This window comes from Labrus bergylta, chromosome 19, assembly GCF_963930695.1.
Source record: "Labrus bergylta chromosome 19, fLabBer1.1, whole genome shotgun sequence".
Classification (NCBI taxonomy): Eukaryota; Metazoa; Chordata; class Actinopteri; order Labriformes; family Labridae; genus Labrus; species Labrus bergylta.
The window spans coordinates 17258207-17286029 of record NC_089213.1 but is presented as its reverse complement, the minus strand read 5'-3'; the positions used below and the strand labels follow the sequence as shown (position 1 = coordinate 17286029).

General features: G+C 42.3%; 1 long non-coding RNA gene across 1 annotated transcript; it reads right to left on the bottom strand.

Moving 5' to 3' along the window:
• Positions 1–7827: 7827 nt before the first annotated feature.
• On the bottom strand, positions 7828–27358 carry LOC136177171 (uncharacterized). The gene is made up of 5 exons (XR_010664807.1): positions 25337–27358; positions 19006–19090; positions 16616–16694; positions 12123–15254; positions 7828–8680 (listed from the first exon to the last, which is right to left on the bottom strand). It is a non-coding gene; the product is annotated as an uncharacterized lncRNA (long non-coding RNA).
• Positions 27359–27823: the final 465 nt, after the last annotated feature.

The following is a 27823-nucleotide window of genomic DNA, read 5'->3' as shown; positions in this document are numbered from 1 at the left end:
TTTGAGTCCTCTTTTTCACTTACCCCCTACCCATGGAGGTTCAGTGGGAGCTCATGTCGGAGGGGGCCACCTCCCTCTCTCCTCCCCCGCTGCTGCCGCTGCTGCTGTCGCCGCAGTACAGCGTGGGAGATGGAGTCCAAACTTTCTTTGGATGCCAGCGAACGTGACCACAGCCAACCTGAAGCCTCCGATGTGGTCGGGGTTGGGCGCCGGCAGGCTGATCCGAGACTTGGGGGTGGGCTCTAAGCCAGCAGGCTTTCTGTGGTTTGGCGTGATGGAAGAGAGAGAGAGAGAGAGAGAGAGACACACACATGGGGGGAAGCCAGAGGCATAGTGAGAGAGTCCAATAAGGAAGGAAAGGGAGAGAGATGTGAAGAGTGGTACAGGACAAACAACTTTTTTTATTTTGACCAAATACTAAGTCACTAATTTTAAATTGTTTTTATCCCACATGCTCGAAAATCGAAATTGGAACAGTTCAACACTCATCCCTAAGAGGGGAACTTGTTGCTTTGTTGAATTTAGGCCAAACTGTCTGAGTTGCTGCCAACACAAAAACAGTAACAACAACAAAAAAAGTAATTACAACTCAAAATCAGCAACAACAAAAAATGTAATTATCAGTTCTGCATGTACAAGATGTAAGTGCAACACATGACTATTAAAAGAAAAATATTTGTTCTGAGAGGTAAACTTTTACTCTCCCCTTTTTGAACTTTATAAGGTAAAAAGATTTTTTCCTCCTATGTGAGGAGGAAAATGAGCTTGTTTGAACCAACAAGTGGTGAAATCGGCGTTCAAGTCTAATGGGTGCTGCCAACCCTGATAACTGGGCTGCGAATTCTCAAGTCATACGCAAAGATCTGAGTGTGAGCTGCAGTCTAAAACTATTGTGCATAGGCCTTTTTGTACCTGTGGCATTTTGCTTTCCCATTGTAGAGGAGAGCGGACACACACCGGGAGCAGGTAAGAAAAACAAGAAATTAACCCTGGCCTTTATACATCAAACATATTTCTTATTTGCACTGTAACAATTGACTAAATGCACTTATTTTGTCGTATTGCCATTAGTACAACTTTTTTTGCCTTTGATATATAACATTCTTTGAAGAATACTTAATGCAATTATTGATCAGAATTGTGTTGTAAAGGTTTTTCAGGGCCTCAAAGCATTTTTTATTTCCAAAATTAGGCTGCATTTTCCTCCCGTTTAAGAACTGATACTCTTTGGTTTGGTTTCTGACTTCCTGTTCTTCAAATTTGATACAGCACAGCAGGAGTCCATAGGCTACAGCGTATGCCACTTCACACTGAAGCGGTAATCGAATTGACAGAGTAAGAAAATGTGCATGTTTACAACATAATGGAAGTTCAACTACTGAAGTATATTTTCATGTTTGGTTACAGATGTGAGTGAGACATGGTAAAGGCTAAGCTAACCCTATCCACAGCTCTTTTCCCAATAGTCTAATCTCTGAGAATCTTCCAGAAAACAATACAACAGGCCGCTGTAAATGGCCTGACCGGCACGTGCTGCCACCTGTAGCCTGCTCGTGGTCACATCTGACAGGGTCACAGGCTGCTGGCCTGCCTGTGGAGGAAATTACATGAGCTGGTTTAGTCCTGTGACACTTTATTTATAACAAAGTGTTTGATTCTAAATACAGCACGGAACAAGTTGAGAATCAGCCAAACAAATGAATTGATGTGTAATAAGCAGCTATATGCCTTCCAATGAAATCTTGTGAATCATTTGTCTGATAGAGAGGCTTTAGCGGGCTTTGTTCCCGCTTTAAAAACACGTCATCTTGGATCTCGACCATCTTGCAGAGACTCTGACTCGTTCATACACAAAACACAAGTATGGGCCAGTTCTCCCTCACTTCACCATCAACCAATCCATACCACCAACGAGGCCATTATTTAATCTCTCTCTGTTTCTTCCTTTCCTCTCTCTGCAACTCTTCTTACAGCCCGTTTGAAAGAGTCCAGACAATGGCAGGTAATGAGAGCAGTGCACACTGTGCCTCATGTGCCGGCGGAAAGTGACTGAGGGGAGTGACTGCAGAGCCCCCACTCCAGCCACTTCAGCCGTGAATGGACTCAATCATTGATGGCTCAGTCATTACCATCAACTGCCCTCTCCACTATTTACTCTGACTTCTTGGTTTTTGTAACGGCCAAACGAGCTATTCAGCAAGCCTAATCAACTCAGCGTTAGGTAGAAGACTGGCACCCGGAGGAGACTGACCACCTGCGCTGAAGAGAGAAAGTAGAAGAGAGGAGAGGAGAGGAGTGGAGAGGAGAGGAGAGGAGAGGAGAGGAGAGGAGAGGAGAGGAGAGGAGAGGAGAGGAGAGGAGAGGAGAGGAGGAGTGGAGAGGAGAGGAGGGGAGGAGTGGAGAGGAGAGGAGAGGAGAGGAGAGGAGAGGAGAGGAGAGGAGAGGAGAGGAGAGGAGGAGTGGAGAGGAGAGGAGAGGAGAGGAGAGGAGGAGTGGAGAGGAGAGGAGAGGAGGGAAGGAGTGGACAGGAGAGGAGAGGGGAGGGGATTTATAAGGGGATGTAATGGAAAATACTGAGTGGAGACAAAAAGGATGCAATGTAATAAGGCTCAAAATTTGTAGACATTTCGCATAACATAGTCAAAAAGCAGATGTTTTAAATAGTTTCTCGTTTACTTTTGGTAGCGAAAAGTTTACTTCATCACTGTCCTTTTCTGTTGGGTTTTTCAGAACGGCTTGTAAGGAATGTTTTGATTTCAATCCCAACACCCATAGGCATGCACATCTAACAAACATGCTGAGTTTCTTGATAATTCAAAAGAACCTGCTTGTTAACATTCATCACTTGTGAGACAACTGGTCAAAGTCTTGGTCAAAATGCTGATACAGCAGTATATCGTTTCCTGGTTCATGTGATGCAATTATCAAATCGCTGGTTGTAAATACTGATATTTTAATTTAAGAAACATACCTCACTTAACGAATATCGCTGCCAATTTCACCCACCATGTCACTCATGAGTCCTCATGGTGGCGCTGACGACGTGAGTGAGGCTACCTTGAACAAAGTTAAAGAAAAAGTTGACAGTGGGTAAATGGAAGAACAAGAGAGCAGCTGTATCATGTCGGATAGCGGTGAAAAGAAGTCAAGAGATTAAACCTGATAAGAGGTGAACTGACATTAAATTACCAAACAAAATACATAAATCTGAAATGTTACCTTTTAAGTGGTATTTTGTATTCATCTGTTAATCAGACACCAGGATGTATCCTATGATCTTGCAATAAAGCAATCATCGCAGGCTTGCTTGATTGTGATATTGTTACCATGGTATCACATATTGTATCGTGAGTTACCCTGTAAGTCCCACCCCTAGTTGCTCTAACACTGATATAATAATGTGTTTGTCACATTTAAGGGAAGGGGAGCCAGCAGATGTGTGGAATTTTTAATCAAAAGGTTCAGATTAACCTTTGCCAATAGACTTCTCTGTAGAAGAATTATAAAAACTTTAAAAAAATTATAGTTTAAACATGAACTAGTCTGATCACTCAACTGTTAGTTAATTTAAGAGATTATGAAGACATAATTTATATATATAAGACATTAAGACAAACAATTTTCTGCAGATCATGAATATTCATGCAAAATGTCTTGGGAGTGTATATTGACAAAGGCTAAAACTTTCCTCCTTAGCTCTTTCTCACATGCAGCATTAATGGAAGTTAGAGATGGCTTCCACTGTGTTCTTCAGACCTGCCTAATGCAGAGCTTAATAATGCTGTGCAAACTGAGCGTATAATTCAATTTCCTGTGCTGACTGTAAAACACTAATTGCCAGAATGTTGTAACCGCTGATATATATGTATGTGAGGGGAGGATGATAAAAGTGTCAGGGTAATGAAAAAAATAAAGAAATCATGAGGCTGGTTTCAGCTCGGAGTCTGTGGCTCGGGCTGCCAGTCTTGCGGTGAGAAAGCAAAGTAAAAAATGGACGAGGAAGGCAGGATTTATGATTTTTCCGTATTGTGCTGCTCCTCTCCGTCAAAAAAGGGAGCTCTGCTGACACATTTCCGAGGACTCAACACAAATATTAAGGCTTTTATGCAAATTCTCTAAAGCCCTTTAGCTTGGCAGGAGAGGGCTGCTCTGTTATTAATGTTTTTTTCTTTCGGGAATAAATTCAATATTAAAACTCTGCTTTGGATGGATCCTGTTTCCATGTCGAAGAGAAAGTTAAGTCATCAGAGGATTTTGGTCCTCTTGGCCTCTTTTCTCAGTTTTATTACGAAACTACAGACCAGACTGTATGCATTCTTTCATGGTGAACATGCATAAAGTATGCACAGGCATGGTTGTGTGCTCGCCTTTATTTGTACGACGCATGTAGAATACATCAGGAAATTTGGTCTTGTTGGCAGGCTTCTTAGTCCCCAATCAGTGAGCAGTGCTCTAATTAGCAGCTACCGCCATGGAGCCTGCGGTCAGAGCCGGCCTGGCTTACAGACTCTGAGCTCTGCTACTGTTCCTGCAGGTCTGTGGAGGTCTGAGGCGATAGCAGAGGGAGACCTCTTCTCACACTTTGTTCAAACCTGGACAGGTACAGTACAGAACCAATTGGAGAATGAGTTTGTAATGACTTTTAATGTCAGTTTTGGTGTAAAAGTTGTACTTCTGTCCACAGGCAGCGCCCACAAGCCTTCTTCAGAGCACTTCCTACCAGCACTCATTGTTCCTAGTTACGAAAGTTAAGCTTCTGCCTCCCTCTGTAATGTCCGAGGTGTGGTGTAGCTCCGAGTGCATACTATTTGCTTTAATCCAAGGAAATATCACCAAGAAAACATGAAAACGATGTAACAAAGTCATGTCCTGGCATCAGCAGCAGCTCTAGGCATGGAAATTGTTCCCTCGAGAAGAAAAGTCCTACTAGCTTCTCATCAGCCCGGTGTTGTTGACAAAGCAGATATCAGAAGTCCTGCTCCTTATTGATTTTGTGAGAATTATCATTGATTAGCGCTGTTCCAAAAATTAGCTATTTTCAACTGAGAGTAAACGGCTGACTCTGATGGCGTTTTATTAGCTCAGGAGGCTTAACTACATTGGCTTTGTATGTAAGGGTGCTTCAAGCGTGTGGACACAGGCTCTAAGTCAATTTGTTTAAAGAAGTCAAGGGAATATTTGCTAAATTGAAGGTGAATTCTTAACTTTTTCATAACATCATGATACTTGGCACACTTGTACGACTGGGGGCCTTGAACTGTGAAATTGAGCCCTCATGAAAAGGCTTTATGGGGCACATTTACTTTAACTATATTAAGGTTTTTGCATTGTGTCTCTAAAACTAAATAATAACTCTGAAAGTGTGGTGAGACCTGGCTAGCTGCAGCTAACGAGCGCACAGAGAATGTATTTTACCACACTCTTTGGTTCCCCTTCCTTTTAAAAAGCGTTTCAAAGTTTAAGGTTTTTTTTTAGCCGCATCTTTACTGTTTTGGTTCGGTCTTACTGCTCTCATCAGTGTTGTTTTGTTTGCTTGGAATCTCTTAAAATCACAGGAAACACAGAAAGACATTAACTATGGTACTATAGGGAGCATTAAGCAGTTGAAGAAACAGATATTTTTCTCAGGAGTTGGCGGAGACCAAAAACAGAGGACAGCTGGTTTGATCCTCCCGTCCTCATCGATGAGCTAAGCCTTGATTTATGCATGGCAGGGGAAGAAGATGGCTGAGAACAGACCTTGGAAACCTTTAGAGGACAGCCAGAGGGGCGGACAACGTGTTGATCATAATATTGCATTAAGTGGCAAACTTTCAAAAAGGGAAAACTAAGACAAAGATAATAAGAAAGAAAAGCAGAGAGACTGTGTTGGACCTCGTGAGATCCAAACCTTGACTCCATGTCTCAGGTCTCTAAAGATGGATTGTCGTTTTTGTAGAACTATAAGTTAACTTCAACTCTGTTCACAAACAAGATATTTAAGCATCAATTAATGAAACAGCCAGAAAACCACTACCAAAAGAAAATGAACATTATCATACAAGTGTGAGATATCATCCACAACACGGCAGACTTATCATGACTCTCGAAATGCAAAAGTTCTGTATCCTCAGCAGCAGGTGAAGGAGGTGAAGATGACAGAAAAACATAAAGACTCAAGATATGCAGGGAAAAAACAGACTTGCTGACAAATATAACTCCTTGTCTTCAGCAATAAACAACACAACATTATCAAACCTATCGAGTTCCTTGCTGTATTTCAATCCTGTTGGCCGGATGCCATCTTCTTGATACAACAACTACAACAAATAAAGAGACAGGCCGGGGCACCCTGCTTTTTGACAGGCTCCATTTAACTCCTTTGGGATAATCTTTTGGTTCCTATACACACACATAAACACAAAGGGAGAGAGTAGGCTGGCAGGTATCTCTCTCTCTCTCTCTCTCTCTCTCTCTCGTCTAACAAGTGTTGTCTGCCTGTCCCTGGTGCAGGCTGGCTGGGGCCAGGGTAACTGCTGAAAGCTGGGAGATTCTATCGCTGTAGAGGATATCTTAATATCAGGGTAATGCACAGGAAGATCAGCATTCAAGAGAGGATGTGTGTGTGTGTGTGTGTGTGTGTGTGTGTGTGTGTGTGTGTGTGTGTGTGTGTGTGTGTGGAAAACATTAACACCAAGATGCAATGAAAGGACTTAAGCTGGAGTTCGCAAAATGCATGTAATATCTTGAATTTGATACAACGTGACCACAAACAAGAAACTTCAACACAGAAAACTTTCCCCCAGTGATGAAAGGTGGCGCTAGTGCGTTAGCCGCCAAACCAAGGAGTAGCTCCTCCAGCGAAGGGTGAGCGTCAGGATAATTACCCTGACAAAGGCAGCTCTGTGCCTGGGTGCAGCCCCTCCGGAGCCAGCCCGTCTGGGGCTTGCAGGCTGCAGCTCGTCTCCTCCTCCCCTCCTTCTCTCCCTTGCTCCTCCACCATCATCACCGCTAATACTTTCTCAGCACACTTTGTCTGCTCTCTATGTATGGAGCAGGAGCCGGTAACGATAATGTATGTGCAAGAGCATTGTGCAGCTTTTTTCACAGACAGTTAAATGGAGCCAACATTTTTATGGCAACACACATGGACACACACACACACACACACACACACACACACACACACACACACACACACACACACACACACACACACACACACACACACACAGAAACATAGTCATAAAAGACAAAGAGTGAGACATGAGCAGGTAGACAGAGACAAGAGGAGGCTCCACATTCTCTGACAGCCTCGTTGGATGACCTACAGGTTTACATGGAGCTTGTCTGTGCTGACAGCTGGTCACATCAGCAGACACAGACCAAACCACGCAGACAAGCCTGGTAAAAATTAAGTGATAATGGTCCAGTGTTGTGAAAAACCAGCAGAGTTTTTGAATCGAACTTCTGTCAAAGGAGGGCTACATCGTCATAGAAAAAATGGTAACTGTGAAAACTGACAACGCAACTTTAATCATCTTACTTGCAAATGAAAACAACCACAGGTACGAGGTTGACATTTTTCAGGTTGATTGTGTTTACATTCAGAGCAGAATCTCCCCTGCCAGCTTCATTAGCACTTATTTATGTAATTTAATTAGACATGCTCTGTTTCACCCTGAAGCCTAATGTCCTCGTCAAGCCAGTTAAGCTACTGATGTTAGCAAGAGCCTTCGACTCGCTCAGTCACTCACAAGTCTGCAGTCAAGAGGAGGCATACAATACAAACTAGCAGCTGTGCACCTTCAAGTGTGTATCAGTGCAGTATAACAGATGTATTTTAGGAGTCATAATGTTTACAAAAAGAAGAGGAAATATTCAATTGAAAACATCAATGCAACAATATTTCTACCCTCTAATCTTTCACGCTTCCTTTACAATGTGTTGGTGGCATAATATCATACGTTCACACAGTGGACTGTAATTTTAGTCCAGTTCAATTGAAAAATATCAATTATGGCAATTAAGGTTAAATACAGCTTTTAGCATAAATTGTGCTTGAACAGAGGACCACATGGAATTGTTGATTTAAATGATACCTGATGTGGGCTAGGGTAATATGTATATAGTTAATAGAAAAATCCAGATTAGTCATAACAGTAATGAGAATTAATGGATTGTTGTGAAATTGTGAGGCTGATGAAAACACAATAGAGCGAACACTGGATGTCTGGAAATGATTTAATCTCACTTCGAGTTAGTGTTACAGAAAAACACAGCTTTGGACTTCCTGCGAGTGGAGAAATGCCAAGAATGTAGTTATGTCTGCTGTCCAAGAGTCCTGTGATCAAAATAGTGTAGGCCTATGTACAAAATGTTTTTAGTGATATGTTGTAGTGGTTTGAATTGTGTAGCCACTCAGCAGACATCTTCTTAGATTGGCATTAATAAGCAACATGCTTCCATGTTCACAGTAAAGGAATTGGTGGCAACAGTGAACTGATCTGAGTTTGATCTATCGATGCACTTCTGACCCCAAAATGCGTTTTGAAACTTGTAACGTCCAAAGAAGTTCAGGTCTCGTTCAGATGATGTGCAGGGTGCACTGCAGACCCTCGGCACGTAGTGATCTATCCTGCCACCTTTAGAAGAATCTTCTCTCCAGATGGTTGGTGAGGATCTCCTGAGAGCCACTAGCCTGGAGGAAGACAAAGACAAAAAAAAAGCGGCTGCAAGTCATTTTGATTTCACTCTAAATTGTGTCTTTTTTATTTTACATTTCAAGTGTTTTCTTTTAAGTTCAACTGAGGGCAAAGTATTTATTTCAAATAACACCAAATCTGTAAAGTAAAAAACCATTAAAATACAATCAAGATTAAACTATTATCCCACTTTGCATGCAATTGCAGAAAGTGATGCAACTCAATATTGGTGCTGCCTCAGCAACCAGCTGCAAAACAAACACAGAGAGGAGGAGAGAAGAAGAGAGTAACCGGGAAATCCAGCTGATATATTTGAGTCTGTCAGCTGTTTGTCTTCATCACAAAGACCCTGCGGGGACTCTGACTTCTTTTTTTCTTTTTCTTTCTCTAACCTCTCACTCCGCTTCACACCATCCTCCAAACCTGTACTTGTGAGGGGATGGCAGAGAGGCTGCAGCGAGTTCAGACTGGTTTCTGTGCCTTTCAGGTCGACACAGCTTTTTAACTACAAGAGGTTTGCTACTGTGGCAAATTTGTGGGAAGACAAATGGTTAACTGTGTCTAGTCGGGGAACATGACGGCATTTCCAGTTGATTCTGAGAAATGTTTACACCATTTGAAGAGTTTCATTTGGAACGTGTGCCTTTCTCTGACTTCTTCTTCTGATTGTTTATTTTCAGTATCGTCTCTCTTGTCGTTTGACCTCCCCTCTCCCCTCTTCACCGGTATTGTCTCGCTCTTCCTACGGTTGCCAGTGGTTACTGTAGCTACACGCAAAAGGGAGGCACATCAAAATTAGATAGCAATTGGTTGCCATGGCACCAACTCTGTCTTAAATAGGCCTGGTCTGTTTGTTGTTGTTTCTCTCCTTGTCTCCCCCTCCTTCATTGGCTTCCTTATGAATGATGGATTGTGCTTGTACCCTCTTGCTTTACAGGAAAGCATCAAGCTCCGTTCTGAAACATAGGCTTTTCTTTTGACAAAATGTCCCATAATTTTGAAGTGTTACCATATATTGCTTGGAGAGACAGAGATCATAATAGTTTCATTGAAGGTGTGTGCAGCAGCTTTTTAACTAGCTAGAGTATAGTAGGCTACAGACCCAGTGACAGACTGTGAATAGCAGGAGGGCTGCTGCTCTGAAGCTGCTACACCTCACAGCTAAACTCTTTATGACTTGTTTTATGGAAATAACCGAGTTGATTACATGCTGGCTAATAGCGCGAGCATTAAGAGGCTATTGGCTCCAGTCCCTAGCAGCGTTTGGCTGCTTCAATTGGATACTAATGAGACTGGAGATGGAGGAGATGGAGATGTTGTTTACTCAAGAGGAGTAAACAACGAGATTGTTCAGAGAGATGAGCCGACAATTAGATGTGACAACATGAGATGAAAGGAGGGACAATGTGAAGGATCTTCAGCGAGATTCCCCGTCCCACATGGCTGCTTCAATGCGGAAAACAACTAAACACATTGCAGGACAGAAAGGAGGGAATCCAGGGGACAGGGAGGGAATCCAGACAACAAAAAAACAGAAAGAGCAAATGAGAGAGGACGGTGAGACAGAGACAGAGAGGGATTCAAAACAAGAGAAGTAAGGGACGGTCGAGGTGGAGGCAGAGAGGTGGAGGGTTGTGATTATGGAGTGACAGCGTCGGCGGCTCTCTTATGATTCCCAAGTAATTACAAGGCAAGGTGATCCTTAGAAACCTGGGACATCAGCACCTTATGCACGCATCGCAGCTCCTGGCTATATATGTGTGTGTGTGTGTGTGTGTGTGTGTGTGTGTGTATGTGTGTGTGCTGCAGAAAAAGCTTAGTAAAGTTTGAGGATCCCCTCTCAACATGAAAACTTACGGCAGCCACTCACTTATGGCTATACAACAGATTAGTACCCACTGAAAACATTAGCTGCTATCCATAAATAACAATTATTTGGACTTAGCACCCTTCATGCTTCATCTGCAGGTCTGATGAAGTGATGTGTGTGTGTGTGTGTTAGATTTTCAGACTATGTTGTTTTAACTCAGCCTGAATTAGAAACCCATTACAAAGACTTAAACCAACCATGCAAACCGTGCAACCTTCACAATGAGCACAATGTAGAACTGTATTTTGCCTCTGAGTTACACTCGCTCCTCCTCTCGGCAGTGACCCAATGAGGTTTTTTTTTTTCCTGTAACTTAAGTCCTAAAATGCTGGCCAGATAAGAATCTAGCCAGCTCAGCCCAAACAGCATGCCATTCTTACCAAGAAATGATTAGACACTGCCAACCTGCACCAAAGCTTAATGGTGCTGAGATGGGGGCAGGAGACAGCTGAGAAGTGAGGAGGGGAGAGGAGAGGCATATTTATGATGAAGTGGAAAGGAAAGGATGAGTAAAACAGCCGATAAGGTCCAATAGAAACGTTTGTGAAGGATTATTTAGGTACCTAATAGCAAACATGTAACGACATTACTCTCCAATTCTCCTGTTTATGCTCTGTTTCTGTCTTTTGTTTTATAGAGTGAGGCTGACACTGTGGTCCAAACCAACACTTTCACAGCTACCAAATGATATAAACAGATTTCATGTGCTGTGGCTGGAGCCTGACTAAAACAGGGTTCAGGAGGGTTCGACTTCTCTGTGTGTGTGTGTGTGTGTGTGTGTGTGTGTGTGTGTGTGTGTTAGATAAAGTGTCAGGCAGAGTGCGGTGCCAGCACTAACACCGGGGCCTCAGCCAGGATGAAAGGAGCTGTCACGACGGCTCATGGAGGAAAAGAGGAAAAATCCATCCGTCCACACTCCTCTCCTCTACATTTATTCCCTCCTCTCTATGCATCTGTTATGGTTCTGCTTCTGAATCCATACGAGGTGTATAAAACAGGCAACCACTGCTTTTCACACCCAGAACGCTTTCAGTAAATTTAGCTTTTCGTGCAGTTACTTTATCTTCTTTTTAAATTTTTGACTCTGTTACAAAACAAATCTGGATCCAAAATGGAGAGCTAAATTCAAGTAGTTAATGTACCAACTAAAACGTTTCTTCAACATATTCCCAGAACGAATAAGGTCAATTGAATGTACCTGAGTGGAGCTAAACCCATGTGTATCCTGGAATACTTTGCTTTAGTGATCAGCATCAAAAGAGGGTTGAGTGAAAGACCTTCTTTCATTTGCTGAGGGCCGAAGCTGCCGGCCCTGGTGGACTGTGTGTGTGTGTGTGTGTGTGTGTGTGTGTGTGTGCGTGTGTGTGTGTGTGTGTGTGCGTGTGTGTGTGTGTGTGTGGGGAGGGGGATTGTGACAGCTCAGTGATCAAAACCTGGGAGGGGAGCAGGTAAGAGACCGGTGGTAGGAGCGGGGGGAGGGGATTCAGGTAGCAGCCTCTGTCAATCTTCCTCTCCTCCCTGTATGTGTGTGCGTGTGTGTGTGTGTGTCTGTTTGTGTGTCCACGCACCTGTATACTGTTCTGTCTGTCACGGGCACACACTCCTTGCGAGCATGTACAGTATGCACATTTTCTCTTTCATGTGTGATCTTTACACGCTCCATCAACAAGCGTCGACTTCTGGCCCTCCAAACAGCGCCGTGTCTGTCTGCTTGACTGTCAGGAGGCGGCACTCAGATCACAGGTAAACATAGTTAAGAGATGTATGCTGTACACAGAGGACTGTATACACTGTCTATATACTGTACAGCATCTCTGCAGCACAGTGCACCAAGAAGAGCCAGGAGGATGGAGAAGGAGAGAGAGGGAAAGAGAGGGAGAGAGAGAGAGAGAGGCTTCATATTTGGCTTTTAATGGGGAGAATGTTAACACTGAGGATTATAATTACACACTTGATGAAAAAGAAAACTCTTGCTCTCCTTCTGCCCAACATTTTAGACACTAAGAATTCACATAAATACACATCATTTGTGACAGTTGAAGCCAAATTCACATGGTGGTAGAACCTGTTATTGCAGCATCATGTGATGACATTAGGCCCCCAAAACAAACCTTTCCCTATTTGCTTCAATGGGAAAGAGATGTCTATAAATCTGAAAAAAATGTTTTTGAGGTACATCAACTTCCCAATATGAACACTTCAATAACCCTTTCGAAAATCATTAGAGGTCCTAAAAGTTGTAAAAATGAAATTAAAGCCGAATTTAGGGATACTTTTGTAGACATAATGAGCGCAGATCAGAGCCACAGGACTGTGACCCCAAATGCGAATGCTCTATGGGCCCAGAGCCGGGTACTTTTACGCAAAAGTCTTCCTTTATTCTTCCTGTAATGCACAAATTTCCCCCACGGGGATCAATAAAGTTTGTCTTTATCTTTATCTTTATTTTTTTTGTTTCATAAAGCAGCTTAACAATTGCACCAAATCACCAATGGGTTGCGTGATATAGATGTCATCACTCCCACCTGCTCACTCATGGTGAAGTTTCCTGCTGCGTTCACACACCAGCTCATCGAATCCATCCTAAAAGATTGAAGCATTGGAAGACATTCTGTCTGTGCATGCATGTGTCTGTGTGCTCTCTAACCCAGTGACTTACTGTGAGCTTTATGGCTCTTTTGGGCGCCACACCCAGTAGCTGTGGTATAAGACCTATCATTAGAAAACGACGAGATGATTAGAAAAAAAGAGTGCTGTGGTACCCCTACTCTCACACACACACACACATACATGGATATACATACACTACTTCCACACACTCCACATGATGTGCGGCTTCCCGCTGCATGCGTCCGACCCTGCAGGATCCCCCAGGCTCTAATGAAATCTATTGATGTGGAGTGTGGGGACATCAGAGTAGCAACAAGAGAGAGGAAGACGGGGTAAAAGAGAGGATGAAGAGAGGGAACTGCTTCCCAGAATAGGAAAAAAAAAAACGGCAGAGTATAAAACAAACCGACCAAAAGTTTACGCAGACCTCAATTACAGCCCAGAGCAGGATAAAAATAAACAAAATAATCACAACAGAGCACAATGAAACTTGGCCCCCTACCCAGAACCAAGGCAAGAAGCACACACATACACATGCACACACACACAACACACACCCACACACACAACACACAGCCGCACATGCACAAACACAAACACACACAAATGTTTACTCAAATAAATAAACACTGTTAATAATCTACTGTAAGTTTGTGTGTGTGTGGCCTTGTTATACACACAAATACACACACATAATCATACACTCAATTTAAGTTTTGGGAAAGGGATCTCTTTACAAAAATCTTCCTTTTAACACAGAAAATACTTGTATACACACACAGTAACAGAAAGAAACACCTAATTTGTTTTAGTTGAGCTATCAAATTAGGAAAAAGAATGAGGAAATATGCTCTGCTCTTATTTGTGCTGTTTTATATCAGAATTGTAATAAATTGTGCCAAATCCGTGATGCTAGATCTGCTAGATTCTTCTCTCAGGAGAGGCTTTCAGTGAAGGCACTTTCAACCTATATTACATAACTACAGTCGGGCAGTAGGGATACCTGTCTGGCCAGCTACCTGGAGCCAGACCTGTCTGTCTCTGTGTCTGTGAAGCCATTCCACTTCTGACGTCCTTTGTGTTTCCCACAGAAATTCAAGCATTCAAGTTTCCTCTCGGGAGCCCAGAGCTGTCAATCAAAAACATGGGATTTTTTTTAAAGGCCCTGCCATCATTCCAGGGGACCTTTTTTCAATTCTTCTTCAATCTGACCCCAACAATAAAGACACAGACACCCTAACCCCAGTTTCTGTAGACAGGGCAGGTAGTCATTAGTCGTGCCCTGGTATGTGCGTACCTGCCTGCCCAAGAAGTCGCCTGCCTGTCCATGCGTGCACGCCCACATACTTGTGCAACTGCTCAGTGTCTGTGTATGTTTGTATGAGTGTGTAAGTTCTGAAGGGGGGCATCATCACATCATGACACGGGCTTAAAGGTATGTTGCCTTGCGTGTGACGTTCATTGTCCCGCTCTGAAAGTCCCCGGCCAGCCGGTAATCACTTCAAAGGAGACAGGTCAACAGAGAGGTGAACTCAAACCGCCCTCCATCCACCCTACACTTTTCTTCTCCTCTCTCGTCTCTTTTATTGTCCCTTCTACTCTTGTCTCCTTTCTTCTCTCTCAATCTCAGCTCTTTTTTTTAAATGTTCTCTCTAAGTCTGTTTTTGAAAATGTTTGGCCAATTTATCTCAGGTGTTCTAATAAATCAAATGTATTGTACGCAAACCTACACTTGGTACATTGCTTTTAACATAACCATGGTAACCACCATGGTCATACAAGCTGAAAAGAAAGATCTGGAAAGTACATATAATGTCTTAACTTTATTAGCTGCTACACTATTATACAGGAGTTCAGAGTAACCATGCATTTTTAAAACATGGTACACACATCAAATGAAAAGGAGGTTCTTATTCATGCATACTGAATTTGGCAAAGGCTTAAGAAGCCCACAAAGTACATCACCCTCTTATTGCTGTTGAAGCTGCTCTTGTACATGAGCTCTCCCACCAGAGAGGCGATCGATGCTCCAATGGTTCTGCATCGGGTCTTCATCAGATCAGTGGGGGGCCGTGCTGTGACACCTACAGCTTTAGAGAGTAAGAAGACACTTTACTTCAGATATTTATCACATTGTTTGTTTTGTTCAGTTTACATATTGATGACTTAATATTGTGAATGTGCAATCACTGTCCTTAACCAGCATCTGTATTCCATCCTTGTCCCTCGTATTTTGCCTTAGCCAATCAAAAACCATCGAATAGGGTCGTCAAAAAATAAAAGATTGTGCTGTAAAAGCTTATACAAGGACCATTAATTAGAATAGATTTCTCTTTAAGTGTCACAAACAATTTGTTAACTTTAATCTTACTTTTCTTGGACTCATGAATAGATCTATTTTTCTCAAAGAAACAAGTGACTTAACTTTAGGAGTAGTAGGTCAAAATCTAAATGAATTTTAAATATGTTGCAAGATCTCTACACGATTCAACAAGTCGGTGCCTTTAATGTAGTTTGTAGATTATGGATCTCCTAAGAAAACATAAAAAGAGTCTGAGAAGTTTAGGGTAAAACACCTCCAGTATTGGGCTTTGCTAATTACCACTGATATTAGTTTAATGGTTTTTAATGTGTCACATATCGTAAAGGTGTTTTCTTGTGTTTGAAATGGCACATATCATCACATGCATGTTCTGCCTATGCATGCAAAAGTAGAAAATATGAAAATTTGTGTTTTTGGTGCGGTGATCCCTGCACAGGAAGAGGAGGAAAAGGGCGGAGGAGGAAGGGGAAGTAAGTTTGTCGGGGTAATGGTAAGAAAGACGTTGAAGTGTTTTGAGTCCCGGTATCTTCAGTCTGTCAGACGGACACAAACAAAAAGAACCGACCCAAGGCGACAGACTTAATTAGAGAGAGTCACAGAGAGAAGAAGGGATGGTGGACCCATACCTCCTTATTAAGCTGTCTCTCTTGGGATGGGAGGAGGAGGAGGGCGGAATGAAGGAAGGGAGGAGGAGGAGGCGGCGGCAGCGAAGGAAAACAGTAGGGAGTCTGAAGCCAAACACAAGGCCTGGGCACCACCCGTCGGCCCCCACCCTCCTCCTCCCTCTTCTGATCACTCACACAGGTACAAAAGAATCCACACACAAGGGTTTTCCCATGGCATGCAGAGAGGCGAAGGAGACAGAGGGATGATGAAGAACAGGAAAGAGATAGAGAGGGAGAGATTGAGCGAGAAAAAAAAGGGAGGGAGCACTTCTCTTTAAGCAGGGGAACAATCTTTGTTCTTGTAAGCAAGGCAAAGGGCAATAGAGGGGCCATTGTCCTCTCCCTCTCACCCTTTTCTTCTGAGGACAGAAGAGGGCGGGGGGCAGGTAGGCGCGCAAGCAGGTAGGTGGGTGGGTGGGTTGGGGTGTAGGTATGCAGGGAGCCAATGGGGTGTGACTCTTACCCTCACCCACTAAGCCAAGGGTGAACCTGGAGGCCAACTGTGCCACCTGGACGCAGATGGAGAGGGAGCTGCCTAACTGCTGCACACATAATGAGAGGGAGACAATAAAGACATCAGGTTCAGAAGTGGAACACAACATATGAAAACAATTGAGACAGAGCAGCAAAAGGCCTACCTGAAACTGTCCCACCTTCTTAATGGCCATATAATGATCATACAATAAGACAATGCTGACAAGAATATAGTAAGTGGGGGGTCCTCAATGTAAGAGTATTCATGTTTTTTAATAGTCCTATAGTCATAGTATATAAACTAATGGTCAAAATACGAATTACCTTAAATATGATATGAAGATTTTTCATTGAATGTTTTTTCTTTTTCTACATATTCATGAGAACAGTATTTTCTTAAGCGTATTTTCTTATCATACTGTTTACTGCAGGAGATGTGTGAGACTTGTGTTTTGTGTTTTGGTTTGAAAAAGGGACGATATGAAGCTTTACATTTTGAAATGAACTACAGATCATTGCATACAGCTAATATAGCAATCTGCTGCTATTCATTCAATAAGCGATGTTATATAATATAATTTAAACCTACTCTGATTCTTTTATACAGGTTGTATAACACTCTCAATTTAATGGCGGTTATTTTCAGTGTTTGTCGTTGCTGTCATTATGTCAGTAAGCGATTCACAGAATGGAAACTGAGTGCCTTTGTTTAAAATTTCCTCTACTAGCTTTAATATAAAGTTTAAGAAAAAGTCAAAAGGAGGCATATACGGCGTAGCGGTTTGGTTGCGCCCCATATACTGAGGCTGTAGTCCTCCGGCCTCTGGCTTCTTTCCTGCATGTCATTCCCCACTCGCTCTCTCTCTCTTCATGGTTTCCTACTCTATCCACTCTCCTATCTAATAAAGTCAAAGAGATCCAAAAAGAAATCAAAATGAAAGTCAAAAGGGAGCAAGGGAAGATTTTTCCATAATGCCTAACTTGTGGTTGGTGTCAACACTGAGTGTGTAAGAGCATTTGTCCAACAAGATTAAGGTGACCAGTTAATCATTACAGCATGAAAAGTACCTACCAGTGTGAATCTGCAGCATTAGCCACACAGAAAAATCAGCAACACTCCCCCTTGACCTGAGGTACCTGCTGCCTTGTCTGGTCTGCCCAGCTCTCACCTTTCCACCCTGGGGAGAAGGGGGTGGAGGGCTCTATGTAGCGTGTGTTTGCATGTGCGTGTGTGTGTATTAGGGGGATGGGAGTCTCTAGAACAAGTCCACCTGTCAGAGTGAGCTCCACCCCCCAATATGAGTCATCCCAAGGGGTTTTTGCCCTAATGTCTCCTTTAAACACAACCTTCTCCAATCCTATCATTCTTGTCTCCCTGACGACTGCCGAAATTTAGCAACAAAATCTGGATGCTTGAGAGAGAAGGAGGGAACAAGTCAACAGGATTCAAAGAGAGAAAAGGCCAACCGGCAAACAAGTAGAGAAGTAAGAGAGAGCGAGACGTAGATCAAAAAAAGGAAATGGAGAGAAGGAGCAGGAGATGAGAGAGAGCTCCAGCTAGCTGGCGGCCAGCCCCGAGTCCAAACCACAAGGGCCTAAAGTGGCTCATTGTGGTGGGACTGGCGTCTGTGTAGTGCTGGGCCCCTTTGCATTCTCCCCTTTAGCCCCCGCCTGCTCCAACATGGCCTGGCCAAGCTTTAACTGTAGCGCTGGAACCCACCACGCAACACAACTCTGACCAAAAAGGCCTGTGAGGGAAAACAGCCCTCAGCTCATCTTTTCTTGCTGTCCTTGCCTCCTTTCTTCCTCTCTCATGAAAACAAATTACTCTTGTTAGCTCCTGCAAAATCTCCATGCATGTATTATTTGAAACTTGAAGCATGTTTGAGCTTCGTCAGGGCCTTTGAGAATGGCTCTGCTTCTCTGGATTTGTGAGCTTTTTGTGAATGTTTTTTTAAACACATCACCCGCGAGTCGGGGAGAGCTCTGGCGGTGTTTTCTCTCAAGGAGGTTTCTCGAAATCTAAGCCTGTGATGGGAAGTTACATGAACACAACATGGTCTGAAACTTGGTATGAACTTTTGAATATGAGCAGGGTGGACAAGTGCTGGCAAACTTTTGTCTTTCACTTTGAGTTAAAAAAAAAAAGAAAAAAGTCTCAATACATTTATTGTGCAACTTATGTCGAAATCACAAATCAACAGATGCTTTGGTTTGGCGGATTAATTACTTGTGAACAGGAGATATCGTTATCCTTAATTATAAATCTGTGTTATCAACGCTGTGACATCTAGCCCCGGAGAATGTTCAGAGACGAAAAAGGAGCTGCCAGTGTGGAAGAGGAAACCAAACCCATCAACAAGTCTTCATATTATGTACCTGTGTCTGGACGTTGGCCAAGTGTTAGGTCAGGGCGCCTTCCTCCAGCGAAGGGATCTTCTCAATGTCTGCTAAACCAACATGTCTAACAGAGAGAGAGAGAGAGAACAGAGAGAGCGAGAGGTTTCAAGTAACTTTCAACTGTTGTAAAAACTTTCAGAAAATTGTTCTGTTTCATCAATGCATTGACCTTTGGAAGCACCATGTGTCATCCTGAAGTTACTCCATGTGTACAGACACTTCGCCCTCGTTCCATGTCTGAGTATTGTGGCATTCAAAAATCCAGACATGTGCTGGTATGATTGAGTGAGACAACCAATCTAAAGGAACTCCCCCCTCCTTTATGCTTTCATCCAAGTATAACAAAGATGTTTAACCTTTGAATTGTAAATCTACCCCCTTTCCATTGGCTCTTTCCATTGCGTCTCTATGATGGTTCCAGACTTCCCAGGCTGAGGGAACAGGGGAACACCAAATCCCCCCGCACACCACCTCCAAGTCTCTCCTCTGAATATTGGGGCTATTATCTCCTGCATCTCCAATCAAGGGGAGTGGAGAGAGCTATTAAAGTATCCCATTGCCTAGAAATAATAATCAGGTGGTGTCTCGGGCCAGGGTTAGAAATTTTGATCGTGCTGGTTTTGCCGACAGGCAGACGCAAAGGAAGCGAGGGAATGTGAGATGAACACAGTTGTTGTGAACCATGGATCATAGCGACTGGAATAGCCCTTTTTTTTTTACAAGATAAATAGGAGTTGGATTGGTTTGGGACTAAAAAGAGGATTCTCTGGCACTGATTTAGTCTTGGCTGATTCTTTTGATCCTTGGCAGAGAAGTATGAGGAGGTAGAAAGCGTCTCTCTGAGGTATGGACCTCAGGGCTAAAGGTGTGCACTTAGGGCCAAGTGAGGGGATAGACTTACTCTCTGCGGCTCCCACACTGACTTGGGAAAAAAAATCTTCTCAGGTTCACAGTTATGAATTCAATTGTAATGCCTCCATAACCAAGGCATCAGTTAACTGAATGAAACTGAACATACATTTGATACAGTAACTAATAGACCATCACATCCACATTACTAATAATTATTTCCTTATAGATCATATTATACAATTTGAGACCAGATAAAATAAAGAGCACCAAGTTCTACCCAAAACAAAGTAATATTTAGGGATTCAATCCAAGCTCAGGGGGCTCTGACAGGTCTATGAGCTGGAAGTGGACATGGGTATCACTCTTCTACAAAAATAAGATGTATTTTTATTTAGTTTAAAATAAATAAAAAACCTACAAATATAGCTTCAAAAGTCTGAAAACACTGCCAAAATAAAGCTCATATCTGTTGCACATGTTCCAGCAGTTGAGACCTTGTTCTCATCATCTACATGCCTAAATTCTACCTTGGGCTTCTGAGGTAATCCCAGGTCAGATGGAATATAAATAATTCCTCCAGTGTGTTCTGGGTCTGCAGACCTCCATCGTGAGGCGCACAGGGAGAATCATTTTAGTATGACTGGCCCCCGCAATGACAACAAGCTCCAAGCCTCGATAGCCAGTCTAGTCCATCTCGTGCTTCATTACACACCCTCACTTGAAGTTTCTTATCTTCAACTAAGAGCAGCTCCTCTCTTAACTCAACAAGGTAAGGAAGTAGTTGACTGCAAACTGAATCAGTGCAGGCAGGAGTTTATCCAACAGAACTACATCACCCACAGAGAGTAATACTATTGGGATGTTAACTAACTAAGCCCTGTCATCTCCTTGGCTGTATTGTTATATTCTGTCCATGAAAATTACGAGTGACAAGGAACAGACTTGGTGGATCCCAAAGCCTGAGGGGAATATGTTTGAGCTTCTTGAGCGAATGCAGACACACATCTAAGTAGAGTCATAAACGGACGGGATGTATTTTGAAGCAGCTGTTTCAAATGCATGTTTCACAAATAGGATGTAGTAAGCATTATTTTTCTAAATCTATTGGTTCAGTAATTCATCATCTCTTTTATATGAATTCTACACCTAAGGACCATTTTAGAGTAGCGTATTGTTCTCATCATCTACATCCCCTAGTTCTACCTGGGGGTTCTGAGGTAATCCCAGGTCAGATGGAATATAAATAATTCCTCCAGTGTGTTTCGGGTCTGCAGACCTCCACAGTGAGGCGCACAGGGAGAATCATTATAGACTGGCCCCTCGTCAATGACAACAAACTACGAGCCTCGAGCTCCAGATCCCAAATGATATTTCATCTACTTAAGTTTGTTTTGTAGATATGTGGTATAAAGCAGAAGAAATGTTTTCTACTTGGGTAAACACAAATCTTTAAATGCCATTTAAGATGCCCCTCCATAAACTACAGCTTGTCTTAATATCCACCACACACTGCTGTTATCTGCAGAGCGACAGTTGGAACTTTCACTTTGTTAGGATATATTTTTAATGTGTGACATGTTACACCCGGCCATTACACACATGAAAATCATTCAAAATAATTAGCAGATAGCTTAATGATTAGCCTACGGCTATATCTGTTATCTTGAACACAAGCAGTTTCCATGATTGACAACTGTGACTGACACCTCTTTATTCTTTTACTAACTTATCATGATGCAGTATAATAGGCTCAGAATAATCAATTTATATCATATTACACAAAAGACAAAGTGCTTATTTGCACATTTAGAGCTATTATAATGTGTTGTGAGCAAATCAAATAACAGTTTTAAAGGGTTTTTTATGCAGCAGAAAAGTCATTCTGAGTTTTGTTTACTGCAAGTCAATATTTTTCAGTTTTAGATGTCTTTTCCCATCTCCCTCCATATGTACATCAGCTAGTAATATGTGGTTCCAGATAAGATGTTGGTGGGCATGTTGCATATTTATCTAGATAGGTGGAGAAAATGAAAACTGAATCCTGTCTATTAGTAAAAAGATCTATCTTATATTTGTTTTGTTGTGTTACTAGTGGAATACAATCAATCAATCAATCTTGATTTGTATAGCGCCAATTGACAACAAATGTTATCTAAAGACACTATACAAAAGAGCAGGTAAAATACCTTTTTTAGAGCGCAGCGCTAAGCAACATTTAGCAAAAGAACAATTTCCATTAATAAAGAAGCTCTAGGGAGTAGCTGTGTTAAATGTAAGGCTGTTTTGTTTTTGGGTGATTTTTTTCCGTAAAGCCCTGTCACTCACACTGGTTACCTTCTGTGACTCTGTTGAAAGTAGCAAGAAGTGTCAAAGCATGTTGAATTCATCATAGGAAAATGGAACAGAAAATATGTCCATGTAGAGTTATGGACTCTAGGAGTTATTCAGAGCCACCTCAGTATGCAGTAACTTAAGACATGGTCTATTGTTGGTGGAATAAAGAACAGGTTGACTGTAGGCTGGCTTACAGTGGAGGAGTCAGCATTGTTTGACCTGCTTTATTCACAGAGCAGCAGGCTGGGGTTGTGACAAAGTCGTCCTACACTGGAGCCATTCACCCCGCCAAGGCTCAGCTTACCCCTGAGGCATGCTCTGATTCTCTCTCTCTCTCTCTCTCTCTCTCTCTCACACACACACACACACATCCATGGATAAATGCAAGTAATGCTCACAAGCAATCTAAGAGAGTATTACCATGGAAGAATGAACTCATCAATACCCACGCATGTACGCACATACCTAGTTGGAGAGATCACATGGTAACCTATCTACCTACATGGTCACTATACACATGAACATTTACAACACATCCCTGACTGACCTGTCTCTCTGTTAACTAGTCTAGCCAATAGATTATGACAATGAAAAGCACATATCTACAAAATGGTCTTGTCTGTTCCTTGACAGTGTATCTGTTAGCTACAGTTAAGCCTCCTCTATAGTTCAGATGAGGACTAATTCATGTGATGAAAGAATCTGTTGGGAAACAACTCGGGATGTTTTTGTAGTGACACTCAGCTAACTGTGAGATGTTTTAAATAAACAAGTGGATATTACAGATTTATTAAAGTTTAACTCTTCTGGCAATCCTTTGTTCAGGAGATTAGAGCTCTGTTGTTAATGAGCTGAGTTAATGTGTGCCTAACGAAGGTCAGTATTATAATAGTCATTGTTATTTACACAGCACTTCTGAAAACAATTACAAACCACAGGAAAGTGCTTTAAAAGAGAAAATTTGTGAGAGCAATGCAAGAAAATGACCATTCAAACACGACGCAAAAATGGCTATGAAAATGTTTTTAATGATATTGCTGAAAATCAAGTTGTGAGGCTGTGCTTGTACATAAAGTCAACAGTTTTGTAAGAACGCTTAAATTCTAAAAGTGACACTGCTAACATGGCGATCTCTACTGAGCCACTGAAGTCCAAAAAGTATCTGTATCTTGTTCGCACAAGATTTTATGTTGTTGTGCCCTCATAATGTCTTTTTCCCACAAGTGAGAGCATATCTTGTGTGAACCAGATGTTATGTTGTGCACACAAGATAATAACATTGTAGGCACAAGTTCACAAGTTATTAATATGTACTTTTTTGGACTTCAGGGGCTCATTAGATCTTAAACTCAACATCTTTGTATAACATATTAGCATACTAACATTAGCAAATTAGCCCCAAATACAAAGTTCATCTGAGATTGTAATTAGTTTTGAAGTATTTGCAAGTATAAGGTTTTTTTTTCTGATGATGACAAACGATTTAAAGTCTGAGGATCAACAAACTTCTTCCTCAGGAGAACTTGAATATTTTTACAGATATTTCAGTCAGGACCAAGAAAGAAAGGGAGTAGCCTACAGGGCCAAACCATCGATCCATACTGCTGACATGACTAAAAATCCCTGGTATAAAAACATAGCGACTTGATAAAGAAACCCTACTGGTGGAAACCGGATTAGTGTAATTTACATTATTGTAACAAGCCCCTGTGTCCTGCCAAAGGACCTTTATTCATAGATTTGTGAAAATATCATCAGTTTAGACCCAACAAATGAAGATATACGTAAAGAACTGTATTTATTCAGATGAACTTCATCAAAACCCACCTGATTTAACCTCTTCGTAAACCAGCAAAGTCATGATGAGCTTTGTCATGTTCACTGCTGGCTAAATTAAAGCTGTGTTCTGTAAAGGCCTTCTATGCATGTACGCACACACATCCTCACACACGCCTGTGCGCTCCCTTTTGTGTAGGCGTTGAGCTCTGTAATGGCGTCCCCAAGGCAAAACAGTGGCCTTGTTGCACAGACGGAATCAATCAGGATTATTACGCATGTGTGCATGCTTGGCCGTGTTAATGTATCTGAATAGTTGTGCATTTGTGAGAAAATATTTGAAATAGTGCGTTACAAAATACGCACACACTTGATACATGATGGTGTGTACAGTATGTGTTTTTCTGCCAGCCAGTCGTACACAGAGCTGAGCACTTACAGTCCCAGAGGAGGTCTTAATGGCTCAGAGGGTGGAGGGTGGGTGGGTGGTGGCTGTGGAGGTCTGGCTGGCAACAGGCCACCATCAGTCGAGCCAAGCCCAGCATTTGTGTACCCATGCTGGGAACAGCCTGGGGAGAGTACGGGCTCTTGGCCTGGGTCGGCCACGGTCCGCACCCCTGATAAGGCTTCAGATATTATCACAAGGCTACACTAGTGGCCTTAGGCGGTGAGGAGAGAGTCCTTAATGGTTTTTTGGACAACCAGAGAAGGAGAAAGAGAGTCAGGAAGAAAACAGGCAGAGAAAGCAAGAAAGAAAAAGGGAATGCTAACAGGGCTTCAAGCTCAGGTCTGACGAATGTAAGAGACTTCAAGATGAGCAAGCGAGACAGATATGGATTCAAGAAAACAGACGTGAGGGGAAAAAAAGAATAAAACCTGAAAAGATCTATAGATAGAAAGACCAAATCTCAGTGGCCTTGGAGCTGAACATCTTTGCTTTACGATAATTTTCATATTGAATAAAACTTACAAAATGTTTTTTTAACTTGCTAACAAATAAAGCTCCTCTCAATTTTTATCAGTTTTGAAGAATTGAAAAACTCATTTTCGTTATTTTAAACATCCCAGGAAAAACTACCCTAAGACCAGTGCCAGAATGACTAGCACACAAGACAGACAGTAGGCCGATGTGCGTACCAGAAAGCCCATTAAATGCCACAGGGAATGAAGAAAAACCAAAGAAATGCCAGTTTCCACTCTCCCTTTAAATCAACGATGTAACTACATTATCGTGATCACACATTTTATACTTCCTGTGGTGAAGGGCTGTATCAATCTGTGCACTAACTGCATCTATACAGATGTGTTATCTGTTTTATTATGGGCTGGTGTTTGTGTTATTGTGTACCTTAGTTGACATCCTGATCAGCTCCATGTTGTGGAGAAGTGATTAGAAGCTGTTGAAGTACGGGGCGCTGACCTGGTGAGGTGTGCTGCCACCAACAACCTAGGCAAGGATGGTGACACATGTAAACATACAATAAAAAACCCTGCAAACACAATCACATTAGACTCTACATAGGACAAAAAGCTTGAGTGATACATGTTGATGTCATGATTATTTTTAACATGAACACGCAAGGAACATGCTTAGAGATTAGACGTGAAGAAGAAACCTTGACAAAGGCCGGTGGTTAATCACCAGCGTTACTCTTTACTGTTCCTCCACAGGGAGAAATAAACCTGCTTCAACCACTACTTTTTTCCATCACATAACCAACACGCTCAGGGACTTTAATTAACTTTCTTTATGAGGTGGAGGAAGTGGTAAAAGAACAGAAACTAGAAAAAAAAGGTAACGGATTAAAAATAGGACGCTGCGCTCTTGAGGACATTCCTGACTGCACACAAAATCTTTTGTCATGTTCTCACACTCCGAGAGAAGCGGCTCTAGAGGACATTTATTTCATAAATGTTGCTACATACCTGTCTTCGGGCAGCTTATAGGCCAGAGTATTATGTACATGAACCTAGAGGCTTTGCAGTTCTTCACTTGAGGGAAGAGGCAACAGAATATCCAGAGGGTTCCTTTCACTAGATGGCACTGTTTGCTTTACAGACACATCGAGGAAAGGTTGCCTGCAGCCCTGCCAGTTGTATCGAGGGCTGGAGGCTCTGACTCGGATGAAACTGCCCTAAAAGAGAGACACTTTTGTATCTGTTTATATCTATGGGCCTATAGGCATGGACGCTCCCAACATATATAAGACAGAGTCTTTCACAGAAAGCAAGAAGAGACCAGTATTTGAGTGAAAAGAGTGGCGCTGATCATTAACAATGTGTGGTGAGTGAATTAAAGGTTGTTGTTTCTCTGTATGTGTTCTGGCATAATACCTCCTTTAATGTGTCTGTGGTGTTTATGGGGGTTTTCATAGGTGTGTGTGTGTGTGTGTGTGTGTGTGTGTGCGCGCATGACTGAATGTGTGTATGTGTGAGAGTTTACTAACAGCAGACCAAGATGTCTGGTCGGTGAGGTAAACACAGTGGAGAAAATGACAGAGTCTACAGGGTGTTTATGAAATGGGGCAAGACATGGACACACACAGGAGAAACACACACGCTCAACAAAAACACTGACACACATAAGGCAAAGACAAGACACAAAAAAAAAAAAGACAAACATCTCAGAGTTCAGAAAACAAATAGAGCACACGCACACAGCTGCTCACACACAAACTGGGGAGAGAGATGATGGACTGTAAAGCTCCAGTCTCCATCTATCTCTGTCTCTATCTCTCCCCATTCAGCTGGCCTGCTCGGCTTTGACACTGCCAGAGAGGTTAGACTTAATGACATGTTGGGAGAAAGACAGAGACACGGGGGAGGGAGGGAGGCAGGGAGCTAGGGAGGGAGGGAGAGAGAGAGAGAGAGAGAGAGAGAGAGATGGAAGAGGGGTGGTTGAGAGGGAGGGAGGTAAAAAAAAAATGAAGGGAAGGAAGAACAGAGGAGGGATGATAGGTGACAGAAAGGGTAAAGAGAGATGGACAGATGGAGGGAAAGAGAAAGCCATGGTGTTCGGTTGTGGGGGTGTGAGAGAAAGAAGAAAACCCAGGGAACAGAAAAAAAAAATAAAGTGGTAAGATGGAAGAAAACAGTCTTGGCTTTAACTCTGTTATGGAGAAAAAAGTAATGTTAGGTTGCTAGGCTTCTTAGCTGCCTGAATATGTGGCAAACATAGCTTATTAAAACTAGTGTGTAGGGGCATTGCTTTGCAGAATTAAACTCCAATATACGTATTCATCATCATATATTTTTGAACAGTTAAATTATTCGATATTTCACTATTTTGAAACATTGCTAAAAACCTTAAATAGATCTATGTTCACATGTTCTACGATAGAAAAAAATGCAGCTAAATTATGAGGCTAAATTATCAAAAGTCTATCATATCTCCTATAGGGGTACTTTGTCTCATGTGCTTGACAGTGAATCAAGCAGAAGACACAGAGCGAGCGAAAAAAAAAAAAAAAAAAACCACCGCCACGAGGCATTCCTCCACAAAGGGTGTGAGCATGTGCGGCCGGATGGTGACCATAATGTCCCTGAAGTCCAGCGCTGAGACGGACCCGCTGCAGGCTCGGTCTCGCTGGACGATAGCCAGCAGTGCATGTTCCAGCTCCATCTCTTGAGGGAGAAAGTACAGAGAAGAAAGCGGAGAAGTTTGAGGTGTTAGATCATACAGTAAATGCATATTATTGTACACATATGTGGGTCATACACCTCTTTAAGTTGCCTTCATAAATTAGAATCCACATAAACTGGCTCATATTAACACATATGCATAAAAAAACACAGTATTTGCTTTGATGGGCCCCTTGATGCAGGGTCCCCCCCC